The sequence below is a fragment of the Manis javanica genome, chromosome 3 (genome assembly GCF_040802235.1).
Source record: "Manis javanica isolate MJ-LG chromosome 3, MJ_LKY, whole genome shotgun sequence".
In the NCBI taxonomy this organism is placed as follows: Eukaryota; Metazoa; Chordata; class Mammalia; order Pholidota; family Manidae; genus Manis; species Manis javanica.
This window is the reverse complement of record NC_133158.1, coordinates 86,421,643-86,427,642: the sequence shown is the minus strand read 5'-3', so window position 1 is coordinate 86,427,642 and position 6,000 is coordinate 86,421,643. Positions and strand designations below refer to the sequence as shown.

Sequence of the window (6,000 nt, the reverse complement as noted above, 5' to 3'; positions counted from 1 at the left end):
TATAGTATAAACTGCTATAATAGAAGTTGTGGAAGTAGAAATAATTATAAAAACAAACTTAGCTAGCTATTTATGAGAATGAATCCTTGCTGTACAATGTGCCTGCCATTTGCCATTAGGCAAGTTATGAAATTCCTATACAGCTGTTTCCTCATCTGTAAGATGGGGAGATAATTATGAAGAGTAGAGTAATTATTTCAAATACGCAGTATCTCTTGAGATTTCATGGACAGTCAGTGAGTGCTCCCTTATTATTGCTATCATTTTCACTGAAGAAATGTCTTATATTTTTTAGTTTGACTTGCTTATCACCAAAAATTATGACACAGATTTTGCTTTAGATGACCTTGAATTATTTAAAAAAACAAAAAGAGTCCTCAAAGTACTAAGATCTGACATCATTAATGTTGTTCTTCATAATATTTTAGAGAATCTACAGGCAATTCATTTTTCTGAAAAGTACTTGGCAAGGTACCATTTATTTAAATGTATACATTTTGGTATGTTTGAAAACAATGGTGATGCTCTATAATTAGTCATATATTGCAGATTTTTATTCATTGTATTCTGCTTCTTAATAAGTAGAGTATTATATAAAATTATATGTCATTAATTAGGTACTATTATATCCAAATCACCAAACTTAGATCATTCTCAGATTGTATAAATATGCTATTTGCTGTTAGTTTTGTTTGACAGCTTTTATTTGAAAAGATTTTTGTGGAGTATGTGTGTGTGTTCTGTGTGGTTTTTTTTTCTTCCTTTTTTTTAGTATTAACAACTAATATGCCATAGTAAATAATCTTTGAAACAAATCGTTGCTACAGTATTGTATATGTTTGAGGGTTCTGTATGACTGCTAAGAAATGCTTTAACATTGAGGAGCATATATACACTCAGAACTTTTTTCATTAAAAAGGAAGCAAAGTCATTGTACATGTCTTCCTCCATGATTGAAAAAAAAGGTAGGAGACAAAAGTTAAAAAAACCAAACAGATCTACACAATATATAACTGTCTCTTCTATATCCATAAATTCTTGGAAACAAGTTGATAATTTTGTTCTCCTGTAAAACTAGTCACATGGGGACTATGAACACTTGAAATTTGACTTCTGTGACTGAGAATTGGTTTAAAATTTTATTCACTATTTATTCACATTTACATTTAAATAGCCAAGTGGGGCTAGGGGATGTTTTATCAGACTGCCCAGTTCTAGAATCATGAGCAATTTTCACGTATGGTTATACCTGCTTTAGTTTGCTGCTGGCACTGCTTGGGTGCATATCCCTAAACCAGTCCACTCATCTTGTAGACATGGTCCATGCAGAAGATTCCAAAGAACTCATGGCCGAGTTGAGACTCAGGTCCCCAGAGACTGTGTCCCATTCTCAGACTCCCCAACAGAACTCAGTTTCTGATGTCCTTATGACAAGTGATAAACTTGGTAGATGGTGATAATGATATTCAACAACCACAATAATTAAAACTCTATGTCCCTTTCTGTGGTGTGCTGATAAGAAATGAGAAAAAAAGGAGACAGAATAAAGGGAACATTTTTATGACTAGTCTTTGCTGCTTATCTCCCCAGTGAGTCTGTTGACAGAAAGGGCCATATTCTTAATAAGAGCTACCACTGGACTTGGTTACAAATCACTAGTTGAGTTTGCTATGTGAGAGTCACTAATCTGAGTAACACAATCTCATTTTATGAAGAATGACATTGATATATAAATTATAGAGGACAGCTTTTCAAAATTATTTTTTGACAATAAAATACAGACTATTTTAATAATAGACTCACATTACAATGAAGTACACGGGGTCAGTGATTTGAAGATTAAAGGGCAATTGCACATAAATTACTAAACAAATGCCAAAAAACTGAGACAAGAATCTTTATGCCTTCTTTTCAGTTATATAAGTTATATATTATATATTATATTGTTATTGATATATATTATGTATTTCATTATATATTATAAGAATATAAGAAGCACATAGTGTGATGTGTGCTTTAAGGTTACTGTAGCTATGATAGAACACAGAAGAAACTGCCACATAGCTGCCTTCATTTTCCCAGTCTAGATTTTGCAATGGCCCTCTCGGGTCAGTCAAATGGTGTTCAGGCTTATTAATAGGATTTATTTACATGAGGACCTTCTGATCCCTGGCATTTCAATAGGAATAATTTGAGCAATATTTCTGCAGAATTAAACTTTTAAAATTTCATGACTTTTAATCCCAAGTGCTAGAGACTTTGTGGTAAAATTTTTCTGGTAGAAACTGTAATGAGACTCAAATTCTATTTAAAAGGTATTCTTAAAATGAGGTGTAGTGAGCTATTAACTATTATTAGGAGCTATGCATTTTATGTTAAAACTGTTTATAATATTCTGGAGCTACATAAAATAATTCCTGTCACCAACAAAATTTTGTTTGTGGCAAAGATAAATGCTCTGAGCTTTAAATGTTTATGTATTTTGAACTTGCCATGTAGGCATGTGCTTTTTATTTCCTTGAGACATCATTTTAAAATCCTCTGTTTGAATTTTTCTTCTCTAGGCTTTAGTAATAATTATAGGTTCATGTTAAGCAGCTCATCAAATCTCGGGCAGAAAACAACAGAAATAATACCAAAACAGATTCTGAATTCAGAAGAACCGAGCCCAAAACTGAATTCAAAGTTCATCACATTTATTTGGAACCTATATGATCCAAATTTGGTATCTACATAGATTTGATATACTAATTCCTTTCTTGAAATTCGACTCCTTTATATCTTTGTAGATAACCTGTGAATGTAAAACTGATACTCATTTAAACTTGCTATATCACCTCTTGCATTGGAAAGATCTCTGTTTAGAACTACAGGAAATAAGGGCAAGCATACACATTTCTCATAATAAATAAATGATGAAGACAGAGCTATCAGTACTATATTATAAATTATACAGTAAGTCTTAGGCTATTTAGTACCTTAAACACCTAGGAAATTTCACTAGTTGGTGGCAATTGGAAATGCATATTAATTGCATACTCCATCCCACATCTGAAATAAAAGGAGAATGTACGGAATTGATTAATTCTGGTTTCCTTTTGAATATCATATTTTAAATTCTTTTATGTTTCTTGAATCTTTCTAGCAGTGCTTAAGGATTTGGAAGATGTTGATTAAAGCATTTCCTCTGATTAATTGTATTTTGGCTTTCAACTGTTTTATTTTATTTTAAAATGAAGTGCACACACATTGTCTGGATTATATGAGCATCTGCTCTTCCCAGTCTGTGCAAATATTTATATAAATCTTACTGCCACCCTGTTCTCCAACTTCTCACCGCTTAGCTAATCCTGATTGCATCTCCTCATTAAGCCATCTTCAGGATATGGAAACATAAATAAAAGAGACTAACAGCCTACATTTCAGGGGTATTTGTGTGCATGGCTTGTCATTTAACTCATGTTATTAAATTCTCAAAATTCATTCTGGAATCACAGGGTTTCTTTTACCTCTGCCTACTTTCTTTATACATATGATTATTACTAACCTGAAAACTATTTTGAATGTACTGGCTAGACCCTTATTATAAGGATTTTCTATTTTTAAGCTAGATCCATGAAATGAATGTGACTGAGAATTTAGAATTTAGTAGGAGGTATAAAGGTAACCCATGATTGTTAAATATCTCTTACATTTGTTTTCCTTTTAACTATCCTTAGTATTTGTTCCTTCCTTTATTATTTATCTATTGGCTAAGAGACTATTTAAAAATAGTACTTCTCCACAGGGATGGATGCTAATATTTACTATAACGATCATCCTTCACCTAGGTTTCCTTAACTAATTATGGCTTTCATGTGGGAACAGTACTTTAATCTGGGGTCTTAGCTATATTTCATGCTTTGATACAGTGTGAGAGACATCTATTTGACTTCATTTTACAAATTGTCCTTTGACCATGTAGTTTCTGTAGACAGAATGATATTTTTTTTATAGTAAATTTCTAAGACTGAGAATTTCTGCTCTTGCAGCTTTATGTAATTATGTTCAAAGGGGCTTGAATTAAAATGGAACAGATGTGTCCATCTTTAATTATGGTGTAACAAATTGTGTTACTTTAAGCCTTTATTAAGTGAAACGCTCATCTTTATGTAATAATGGGTCAGACAGTTTCAAAATGATATCGGGGAATACAATGTATTGCCTATTCCACTTAGACTTCAAAAGGACTGTTAAAATTCAGAGGCTATGCACTAGAGCCAGAAGAAACTATGGAAAATATACCTATTTGTTTTTTCATTTCAAGTTAAATGAAAGCAATTATTAGAAGCAGATGATGAACCTTAATGCCATCTAAATAAAACAAAAGAGGCAACATTTGACTTGACAGATATAGCTAATGGGCAGTGGGAGTATTCAACTCTCTATTTTGAAAATTACCATTTCAGGGTTTTCTGAAAATGCTTTTGTGTTGTGTTGTGCAGACACTCTCTTATAAATGAATGTCCAGGAAAGGGCCCCACCCTTTCTGTGTCAGTAAAACAAAATCCTTTTTAGGACTAGCTAGCAGCTACTTAGAGAACCAAAAGTTAGCAAAAAGAACATGGAAAGGCACAAGTGCTATGGTGTGAGTCTAGTCCCAGTGTTTCCATTTCTGTCAGTACCACAATCCTTTTATTCTTCAGTACATCTTCAACTCCTTATTTTTTTTCCATTCCCATAACACAATCTGTCACCAATTATTTTTATTCCTGAATTTTTTTGAACTACACTCTCTACTCGATTATCATCACCACCCTAATCCAGCCTCCATTTCCCCATACCCAGATTATTGCAAGAGTTTTCTAATGCATTTTCTTGACCCTTTTTTCCCCTTTCATTCTTTTTTTCAACTCATAGCAAATCTAATGTAAAACTGGTAATTCTAGTATGATGTATCATTTCCTAAAATATTGTGATAGATATAAATTGCCTATTACACAAGGCCATACTTTTTGGTCTGGTCTTCAGGATCATCCATATCTCTCAGCATCTTCTTCTCACATCTCCTCAATAAAGCTAAAGAGAGGATCTTCTATTCTTAAAGTGTCTTCACTTTCAGTAACTAAACAGAGCTTCCTCCAGACAGGGTTGTTCATTGTATCTCAGCATAATACCTTTATTCTTATCTCCATGCTCTTTCTCCAGTCTGTCCTGGTGGCTTCCTCATTCAATACTTCACCTTTCTGGAAAGGCCACATTCTCTATGATGCTTTTTTTCTCTTTTTACTTTTCTCTGTCTCTGAGTTAACAATTTTGTTTTGACTCATACTCTAATTATTTCCTAAACTGGTTTTGAGTCTTCATAAAGATCTTAATCTCCTTGTTAAACAAGATCTTATTTACAGAATAACTTAACTGAAAGTATAAATTTGTTCATCAGTTGACATGCCTTCCTTGAGGGATTAGTTGCAAAGATTGTCTTTATGTTTACTAAGATGGGCAGGGGGCAGAAACATGAGATGGGTAAATGAGAAAATTTGGACAATGAATATTTTATTTTATTACAAAGTCCTTAAAATTGTTGGTTTTAAGGGAACAAATACCCTAATCCAAATATGAGAGAGAGAGAAAAAAAGAGTAAACTTCATAGAGCTGTGGTAAACACCAGATGTTGAAAGGGAATCTTACCAGACAAGTTATTCAGCTTTCATGTATAAGAGACATATTACAGCAAAGAACCAAAATAAACATTAAGGGGCCATAGAGGACATTAAGTGAGAATGAAGAGTTCTTGATTTAAAAACCGAAGACACACCCCAGGAGCCACGGTCAGCATGTTCCTTCACTGGCCAGAGCCACTGCCCTGGGTCCTTCTGCTCCCACAAGGATCTGCTCTCTGTCCTTTGCTTTAGCCTCCATTCCTTTAGGAGGTAAGCACACTCAGGTTTGCAGGATCCAACAAGGGGAATAAAGCTTAATTTTCTGGGCCACCCAGGGCATCAGCATAGCTGATGCAGT

At 33.6% G+C, this 6,000-nt stretch overlaps 1 protein-coding gene across 1 annotated transcript in view; it reads left to right on the top strand.

Annotated features, from left to right (window-relative positions):
• Positions 1 to 426: 426 nt before the first annotated feature.
• Positions 427 to 6,000, top strand: part of CSNK2A2IP (casein kinase 2 subunit alpha' interacting protein) — a 106,421-nt gene continuing 100,847 nt past the window's right edge. The window contains 1 exon segment of the mRNA XM_017643504.3: positions 427 to 471. The gene's annotated coding sequence lies outside the window, so the exon portion shown is untranslated.